Raw genomic sequence first — 10,534 nt, forward strand, 5'->3', positions numbered from 1 at the left:
TTTTCAATTACTCTTGAAAACTAGCCCTTGGTGGGCTAAAAGATCCTAATAAACAAAACCAAATTAAATACTGTGGTTTTTCCATTGTCACGCAAGTCAATTCCTAAACTGTAAATTACAAAAAGGAACAACAAAGTCAACTCGCCCCTGCTCTGTTCTTTATTCTTACTCTTATTATCCATCCTGATGCCTAGCCACTTTACCCTGCCTTTATGTACATATTTCTTTCTATTGTGTTATTGACTATACGTTTGTGTATTCCATGTGTAACTCTGTTGTTGTCTGTGTCGCACTGCTTTGCTTCATCTTGGCCAGGTCGCAGTTGTGCATGAGAACTTGTTCTCAACTAGCCTACCTGGTTAAATAAAGGTTAAATATAAACAAATAAACAAATACCTTGTACCCCTGCACATTGATCTGATACTGGTGCGACCAGGGAGGTAGCAGACTAAAATAATCAATTCAACGAGACGTCGGATGAGAGCTGGAGCCAGCCATTATCAGGCTGATCCCTCAGGTCAAATTGAATCAGGGCTCAGCTCTGGCCTGCCGACGTCCCCTGGCCCACTCCCACTACCTGGGGATATCCCAAATGGCACCCTATTCGGTGCACTACTTTTGACCAGAGCTGTATGGTCCCTTGTCAAAAGTAGAGCACATGTTTAGGTGAAAGGGTGCCATTTGAGATACACTCCCCTGCCTATGTCCCCTAGCCCCTCTCCCCTATAGTAAGGGTACACACTTAGCAATGCCAACAAAGACAAAAGTCAGACCTAAAAAGGAACTTTAATGGCTATCAACCCTGGTCCAAGAGGCTGGCGTCCCTGCTCAGTCTTCAGTGGACAGCTATGGTACGTCCCAAACAATACCCTATTCCTGTTGTAGTGTACTACTTTTGACCAGGGATCATATGCACTATATAGGGAATTAAATGGGGAATAGGGTGCCATTTGGGACACAACCTATGACTCACAACCCATAGCGGAATTAGCAAACACTTCTCTTGTGAATTAATGGTGATATCAGAAGACTGGATGTATCTAGAAGAAATGAGTCACTCCTAATAGACAGAAAGCATAGGACAATCCAGATGTTATCTGCTCAGCCCTGGCTGCTACCATTGGTAAAGCAGGATAGGCATTTCTAACAGTCTTTTATTGTGTTTTCCTAATTTACTGATGGCTTGTGACACTTGTGTGCTGGAATGTGCACCAAACGACTGACTGTGTGTGACTGTGAAGTGAAGTGTAGTCCAAGTGTGCTCATCGTCAATGACCCACTTCTGTTGCATTAATACATCACAAATTGCTATTTGAATGAAGCGAACAGTCAATGTAATTTACTTAGATTTAGTCCAAATGATCCTCTAAGAAATATTTCTGTACACTGACTGAGCACACAAAATTGGTTTAGATTTTAGATTATGCTCAATGGGCCGATGGAAGGCAACATGGAAATAACAGGCTGACCTTACATTACAGCCTGTGTGGGCTTGACAATGTCTGTCTCAGAAATGGCACCATATTCCTTATATAGGCCTATTGGGCTCTAGTCAAGGGTAGTGCACTACATAAGGAGCCAAATGTTATAATGCATTGATCATGGAACCAGATCAATACCATTGAACACACCCTGTGGCAAACTAGTTTAGGCCTGCAGCCCACCTGTTGCTGACACCTATGCTTTGCTATGCCAGGCAAGAAGCAGGCAGGGTGAGGGCAGAGTGAGGGCAGAGTGAGGGCTGTGTTAAAGAGCAAGGTTCACCTTCCTCGGCCCTCTACTGAAGAGATGCCCCATGACCGACAGCTAGGGGCCTACTATACGACTTGGTCAAAAAAGAAAAATAGTATGTAGTACACTACTTTTGACCAAAGCCCAATGAAATGCACTTCTGAGCCCTCGTGTCTTATGACAGGATCCAGAAGCCTAAATTCCTTACTGTCAGTTAACTGTACACATATATTTGGCCACACATTCACAGCTCTATATACAAAGTTAATTTAGTATCCCAGCCTCCTCACCAGACTGGTGGCCCTTATGCGGTTGTTTACAGAGGGGCTTGTCCTGTTCATCTTCGGTGGCATCAGTAGGACTGCTGATAGCACACAACAAAGAGCTAATGGAATGTTCTGTGGACATCCAAATTCCTCTCAGGATACCGTAGGAAGTTCGTTGTGTATTTCAAAGACGCAACATAGATAAAAATCCCACACACAAAACACTCGCCTAAAAACAGCAACAATTCTATACCAAGAAACAAACAATTCTAAACAAACAATGTAATCTCCTCCATTGGGAAACAATAGCTATTTATTCCATTCCTTGATTACTTACCCCTTTGACCAAACATGGGTCCATAAATCAACAGTGTCTGACCCATGGCTACTGTCGACACAGTTTCACAGCAAAAACCTCCCACATAGGCTGGTTAACGTTGAGCCCAGGCACACAGGCAGTCACAGCGCTGTACACGCTACGCAGCGATGTAGACAGAGGCACATGCTGGAGCAAGGACATGCACAAACAGCAGATTACCTCCTGTGTCATCTGCTCCTAATGACAGCTGACAAACTACAGCACAATCCCCTCAGAGCCACAGCCGATGATCTCCAATCCCCTCCCCCACTCTTCCCTGGCCCCGCCTCCGGAAATCCAGCAGCTAGAGAGAGCAGAGAGCACTCGAAAATTCCAATAGTTTGATGATGCCCGGCCCCGAAAAGTGGTTTCCCTTTTCACCAAGATAATGGCCTGCTCTTGTCACATGAGACAAAGCAGAGGCAACAATGGGCTGGCAAAAGACAAAAGAAGTGTGTGTGTTTTAAACACAGCAGGCAGCTGGCTTTCGTTTCACTAGCCAGTCAACCTGCAGAGGCCTGTCGCTTCTCTTTACTTTCACTTTGCAGAGCATTACATAATATCAATATTTGGTTTATAGCAGTTCTATAGAACCAACAAAACAGCTTATTGTTGTTGTCATAGAGTTGTGTATGTCAGTAAATGTAGTAATACGTAGAATGTATGCACACATGACTGTAAGTCGCTTTGGATAAAAGCGTCTGCTAAATGGCATATATTATTATATTATATTAGATTGTTGTTAGATACAAATATAATATACACTATATTATACACCGTTGGCTAGCGTCCTGTACAGGGGTTGTACTTGTACATCAAACTGTCTCACGCCCTCGGAAACACGAGACAGGCTCCTGCCTTATGGCTCAGACAAAGCTTACGCTTCTTATAGTAAACAGGACAGTTCCAAAGCGGAAATGGCACAATATCAGGGAGGGAATGAGAACGGTTGATTCAGCTGACTCACCTTGGCTTATGAAACGCATCCTTCTTAATGAACTTCTGCAGGCATCACCCACTCCTCTCTTTGAAGGCCTGAACAAGAAGAGGCATACTACAGTTTGATCCAAACCTAAAGACACAGTTACTGTACATTCAATTGACTTGAGAGCTATCGTTCATTTTTCAATGCAATTAGCCAAGTGCCACAGACACATTGCTAATTTGCATTAGTTGAATCTGCGAGGACCGGTAGCTATACCATGATTACCTCACTTCAATGTGTGAGCAGCATGACATGAAATTGAGAGCAACAAGTCAGAAAGAGTAGAAAGGGGAAGCACATTTGTTGGTGACTGGTCAACTGTAAACATCTGCTAGAGCTTCCCCGGTGGTGTTTGTCTGATTTGTACTGTATGACAGAGGCTGTATGACAGATGCTCAGCAGGCTGCAGCCTTAAACCACAGAGAACTTAAAGTTGCACCTGGTCACAGAGAGACCAAAGGGAGGTGTGGGGAGTGGGGCCGACAGCTGATCATAACACACCATCCCATTCAGAGGGAGGAGCAGGACCTAGGACACATTGGTTATATTTCAGGGTTTTTTCTTTCACTGCATATTGATGTAGGCCTACATCTCCTGTTAAGTGAATTTCAAAAATATGCAGGACAAAAGTCAAATAGTCTTCAAATGAGAATAGGTGCTGTGTGCGCACACAAAGCAGGGGCAGACACAGTCCGCACTGAACAGGGACAGGTTAAATCTCCCCAAGTCAGTCAGGACTATCATGTAATGCTGTGTGTTGAGAGCAGCAGTGCTTTCCTCCTGCTGTAACATGATCTCCACCAACCACAGGGCCCAGGAGAGAGAGAGGGGATGGGTGGGGGAGCATGGCCAGAAGACATCAGCTTTCTGTTGATAGTCAATCAGTTAAAGGAACAATTCAGAACAATGAGCTATGCTTAGGATGTACAGTACCAGTCAAAAGTTTGGACACCTATTCATTCCAGGGTTTTTCTTTATTTTTTCAAACTAATTTCCTACATTGTAGAATAGTGAAGGAATCGAAACCATGAAATAACACATGGAATCATGTAGAAACCAAAAATAATTGTTAAACAAATCAAAATATTTACATATTTGAGATTCTTCAATGACAGCTTTGCATTGGCTCATTCCCCCCCGAATGAGACAATGACAGGGCATCTCGAAGAGCAATGCTGGTTCACCCAGATCAATTCATTTGATCCAGTCATGTGATCTGAACACAACACATCAGGATAAAATGGCACCTCACTCAGATGGAATTTCTCTCCTGGTTGATGGCTTGAAGCTACAGTAGATACCCGAGCGGATCTCAGATCTTTGGCCGAGTGCTTACAAGTCATTACTCAATCGACACGGAATGCTGTCATGAATTTTAAATTTGTCCAACTGGCTCATGGTAGACTTTGCCCCTGCCTGCACAGATCTAAAATCAGATTTCTTTCAACCAATCCAAGCCGTAGCCATTACACGGTACAAAGTACAGCTGATCTAAGATCTGTAGAAAGTAAATATTGTTTTCTCCATAGTGTTTTCTAGGTGTCTAGTTTCACATCTGTACACCAACATAGTAAACCACAGAAGCGCAAGTGATGGTAGTCATCCTTAAACCATTTTACACACACACACTTCCAGGCTATGATTAATTTGTGTTACCAAGCAACCAGATGGTAAGCATCTAGCCTTAGTAGCCTTTACTCATTATGGTATTGCAACAAATACTTATTGCCTGCCTATGTCAGCAGTGATGACAGTTAGGATGTTAAATGGTCGATATATAATATATGCCATTTAGCAGACGCTTTTATCCAAAGCGACTTACAGTCATGTGTGCATACATTCTACGTATGAGTGGTCCCGGGGATCGAACCCACTTGATATCATGATCACATTGTAATACCTGATGATTTTACATGGATCCTAACTTAAAACCACCATAACCACAAACTTATTTTCATAACATGGCACAATTAGGCCTTGTTCACAATGGTAGTTTGAAATCATTTAAATCCTTTTTTTTTGCATGTCCGACTAGAATCTGATATTTTTCCTGCAGTCTAAACAGCCCAAAAGCATATGGAATCTGATATTTTTCCTGCAGTCTAAACAGCCCAAAAGCATATGGAATCTGATATTTTTCCTGCAGTCTAAACAGCCCAAAAGCATATGGAATCTGATATTTTTCCTGCAGTCTAAACAGCCCAAAAGCATATGGAATCTGATATTTTTCCTGCAGTCTAAACAGCCCAAAAGCATATGGAATCTGATATTTTTCCTGCAGTCTAAACAGCCCAAAAGCATATGGAATCTGATATTTTTCCTGCAGTCTAAAGCATATGGAGCCCTAAAAGCACATGGAATCTGATATTTTTTTCTAAACAGCCCAAAAGCATTTCTGAAACCAGCCCAAAAGCATTGGAATCTGATATTTTTCCTGCAGTCTAAACAGCCCAAAAGCATATGGAATCTGATATTTTTTGTCTAAACAGCCCAAAAGCACATGGAATCTGTCATTTCAAACCATTTGACTTGTCTTGATCTCAAGTGGTTTTTAGACTGCTATTTGGCATATCTTGTTGCTTGCTAGCTATTCTGTTGACAGTTTGACAAGAACACGTGGTAGCTAACTAGCTTGTTAATAGTTTACTAACAAATGAGTGAACGTGCTAGAAAGCTAAACAGCTAGCTAGCTCAGTGCTGTGGCAAAAAAAAAGACTTGTTTTGAAAGCTGGACAATCTTATCCTTTGAGGCTTTAAAAAATAAAAATAAGTTCTTACACAATGATTTTGAACATTCAAAGCAACTGGGAAACAGCTATGACAGACATTGTCACTTTAGCTTGCTACATAACTTCTGAGTGATCAGAAGCACGAGAACCACGACCAAATCAGCCTGCACCACTGCACACACACCCATCGTTACTATGAGAACTATTGTAGCCATGTCAGCAAATAATTGCTGTCTAAACACACACACACACACACAAATCCAGTTTGGTCACTCGTAACTTGGTGTTTGGACAGTCAATATTCCAAAACAGATTTGAGCATTAAGGCCTGCAGTGTGAACAAGGCTTTAGAGTTTATTGGTAGGCTTTTCACACCCATACTACCTAATATTATTCCAGGATAATTCATGCAACCACTGCCTCCAGGTTTCTCTACACATGCAGGCAAATACTGCAGAACAGTACATGTCTTAACCACTGGTGGAGTTAACATGCAAGCACCTACATGAAATTGCTGCTGACATTTCTCACAGCAATGTGGGATTCCCAAAGAAGAAAATAACATTCTAAACAAAACAGAGGTTGGATCCAAGCATGCAGGCTTGGCTGCTAGTCATGTTAGCCCACAGTGCTTCACACAGGGTGTAGCACAGGGGAGACTTTACCACCAGGGCCCTGTCACATAGCTGCAGAATTATGGCCACAGCGCAAACCAAATTAGCACTTGTTATGCAACCCTGGACTTGGCTCCCTGGCCACTGGTTCATTCTGCTGCATTCCCTCTTGTTTGCTGGGTGGCCTAGAAACAGTTCACCATGGTGGGTTGTGACTATGTCTACACTAACGCTGCGTTTACACAGGCAGCCCAATTCTGATATTTTTTCACTAATTGTGTCTTTTGACCAATCAAATCAGCTCTTTTTTTGCCTTTTTACAATTGTGTGTGCGGACTGTCCACAGAGGGGTTCACACACACAGATACACCATTTGAACCAGTCTCCTCAGTCCAGAATGTTACATCCACCATTTCATGACAGTAATTGCTATTTTTCTGCATTGTTGAATGCTAGAAAGGAATGGACCGCTTACTCTTAAGGTGACAGTCCACCCATGAACCGCCATTGAGGTATTTGAGGAGATGACTGCCAGGGGGGTGGCAGCACCATATACACACACTCTCTCCTGGGAGGTGCCCTTGTAAGCAGCACTGGCCTGCATGCACTTGGAAGAAAACTGTCATGTGACTAATTCTCCAGTACAGAGCTAGGTCCAATCATTTAGATTTGTAGTCACCCTACAGAGCCATTCTGTCAAACAGTATGGAGGACAACATATGAACAAACAATGCTGCTCTATCATAACCTGGTCTGCATTGTATACAAAAATAAAAAAAGGTATTGAAATGAATCCATATGAATAGATCCATTGAACAACTGTGACAAGAACTGGGCATGCTAATGGATAAATTAATAATCATACTGTAGTAGTACACAGCCTCTCATAACTAGGCCACATAAGAACGGATATACAATACAATTACTGAGAGAAGCAGAATTTCAATGGCCAGTGGAGGAAAGCACAAGGTGAGATGTAGGTTGAAGTACTCATTTGACTGATCCCCGCTTCAAATATCAGAGTTCTGATTACTTTGAAATGAGTAAATAAACTCAATGCAAAAGGAATAACCGATGTTGCTGTGATTTCAGCAGACCCCATCTAAGATGGGATTTCAGTTCAGGCAGGGCTGTGACATCAAGGAATTTTCAATAATGGTTATTGGTCAGCCAAATGATCGCAGTCACTGTTATAGTTTGAATAGTATTTTGTTTTCATTAAAAAAATATGAAAAGGCACACATTTTCTCCTCTCCTGACTGCATGTTCTGCTGCTGAAGTGAAGGTGGCAGAGCCTAGTCAAGCAGACTCCTTTCCTAAAACACCTAGCTTGTTTAAGCAAGGAGCAACACAGTTTCATCGCAGCTGAAAAGAGTTCATGTTACCACAAAGTAAACTGCAAAGAATGCCTGGCCTGTCTTCAGTCAGCTGTTCATTCCACAAATAAATTAAATATAATTTAAAAAATATTATTTTATTTTAGTCGGTTAAACGATAACTTTGCAAGCCCTAAATTCATGTTTAGCCTGCAGAAACCTGCTTGAGAAAAACTGCCCATCGATCAAAATTTTGTGGCTTTTGGCGAATGCTTTTCTAATTATCTCAAATTTCACCGTTGCTACTGCCTGTAAACGCAGTCAAAGTTCAAAGTGAATGATGGCAGGCACATGTGGAAAATTGCTTATTTGCATATAGACCTACTGTAGCTCCGATTGGCTATGGCGAACCGGTCTGTGTAGAATCCGGTCCTCGACAAGACTGACACGTTTATTAGGTGTTATTTACTGAATGATCTATTAATTGTCCAAATGCATGGTCGCTTTCCCGCTCTATATTGCTTTAGAATTTCACACAAGTCTTGCTCTACGTCATTCCCCAACATTCTATGGAAGTATGAAAACGGGAAAATGACCATAGTGATCGCTACTCAGAAAATGTAAAGTAAAAAACACATTTTAAAAAAGGCATCATATTCTTCCTGGGGGTGAATATGAACAGATTTAAATAAGATTTCATGCCAAGAGCATTGGGCCAGTAACCGAAAGGTTGCTAGTTTGAATCCATGAGCCAACTGGGTGAAAAAATTGCCAGTGTGCCCTTGAGCAAGGCACTTAACCCTAATTTCTACCATATGTTTCTCTGGATAAATATATTTTAAAAGCCTAAAATGTAAAATGCTAAAACACTGTCAGTTCCACTTTAAATGTTAAAGTACAGTCATCAAGCTATGCAATGAAATGGCATCCCTTCCAAATCTCTCGCTGTGTACTGTATGTTTGAAGCACATGCCAAGTCTTCTGCACAGCTTACTAAATAGTGGCAAATTAACAGGGTAAAAGGCTCTAAAACGATAAGCAAAATAAGATTGAAAATACTATATGTTACCATTACTAAACAAATATAAAAGTTGCCCATCTCTGTCAACAAAGTTCTGCTTTTCATGTAAGATTCGTGCATTTATTAATGAAAATATGGACAATGACAGAACAAGGAAAGAGGCTGTGATGCAATACCTTTCAAAGTTCACTGCTGCGTAATACAGAAGCACAGAATAAAGTCTTTAAAGGGCCTCTAGTCCAATATTAAGAGATTTTCTACCAATAGACCCCGCCTTTGGTCCAATCTTTATATATGTCTACTCTAATAGCAGTTTGACTTATTAGGTAATATCTCACTATGGATAACACTATGCCCCTGCCATATGGTCAACCTTCTGCAGGCCAATTTATTGGTGGCACACTGGCCCTGCTCAATGTGAACTGTATTCGATGTTGGTGCCATTCCTTTCTCCTAATATTCTTTACTAGCAATTTAAAGCTGATGATTCATTATGATGCATTAACACACAGTAACACAGAGATTCTCACAAGGCAAGCAAAAAAATAATACTATGATTGAGATATTGGTTTTAACCGTTTAGGTGATAGTCACTGATAAACCAACACTTAGGTTATAGGAACGAATTGCCAAATATTTGTGTTTTGGAACCATTTCTATTTTTTAAACAGTTATAGATAACTCCTGTGGGAAGACTTGCGTCACGTTCGCCATATGACGTCACGCAAAGGTTGATGAACAGTTGAAGTCAAAATTATATAATTCCTTTGAATATGTCAATGTGACTCATATATAATGTTGCACTTCTCAGATCGCAAACGTTTCTAAGTGTTAAATAGTTGATAGGACGGATTACCAATCGAAAATGTGGTGCCTTGCTTGCTGAGGATTTCCTACTTGAACTCATACGCCAGTGACGTTTGGTTTCTTCAACCACGTCTGTTCTTTTGGTTTCAATAAGCTATTTTGCATTATGCAAAAACCTCGAACTACGTGCAATGTTTACCACTATATCCGCTATCGATGTCGTTGTTCAATCTTCAAATGAATTTGCAAATAGGAACCTCCAACTTCTCTCTGAAACTCAATACACAGTAGCCTATAGACTCACAAGCCAAAACAAATATGATTTACATTGCTTAGTAGCCTAAACAAAGTTAAACTTCAGCAACGCTTCAAAACAAAACTATTGTAGAAGTAATCTTCGAACCATCTAAAGAAATATCTCGCTTCAGATAACAAGCAACAACGCAGCTTCCCAATGGTAAACCTAAACTGACATTATGGATTATAGCATATATATCTGGACAAAAACACACTTCTTCACTACAAAATGCATATATTGTAAGTTACTCTCAATAACTTACCGTAACTTGAAGTCCCATAAATTTGAAATGCTATGTCAGGACCTTCGTACTCGTGAATCGGCAATGTAACAGCACTGCCGCCATGTTCCTCTGCGATGACTGTAGTGCTTGTTTATCATGCCCATAGTCCTCCCCCACACGCGCAGC

The 10,534-nt window shown here is 41.2% G+C and overlaps 1 protein-coding gene across 6 annotated transcripts in view; it reads right to left on the minus strand.

Annotated features, from left to right (window-relative positions):
- Window positions 1-10,534, minus strand: part of LOC124041900 (nuclear receptor coactivator 2-like) — a 52,306-nt gene extending 41,772 nt beyond the window's left edge. For 4 of the 6 annotated variants that reach the window (XM_046360033.1, XM_046360031.1, XM_046360032.1 and 1 more), the window contains exons 1-2: window positions 10,388-10,534; window positions 3,323-3,390 (exon numbers count right to left, since the gene is read on the minus strand). The gene's annotated coding sequence lies outside the window, so the exon portion shown is untranslated. Of the gene's footprint in view, window positions 1-2,334; window positions 2,553-3,322; window positions 3,391-10,387 lie in introns of those variants that run through there. The other 2 variants (XM_046360029.1, XM_046360030.1) reach the window with 2 other exon arrangements.

The sequence above is a fragment of the Oncorhynchus gorbuscha genome, linkage group LG08 (assembly GCF_021184085.1).
Source record: "Oncorhynchus gorbuscha isolate QuinsamMale2020 ecotype Even-year linkage group LG08, OgorEven_v1.0, whole genome shotgun sequence".
Taxonomy (NCBI): Eukaryota; Metazoa; Chordata; class Actinopteri; order Salmoniformes; family Salmonidae; genus Oncorhynchus; species Oncorhynchus gorbuscha.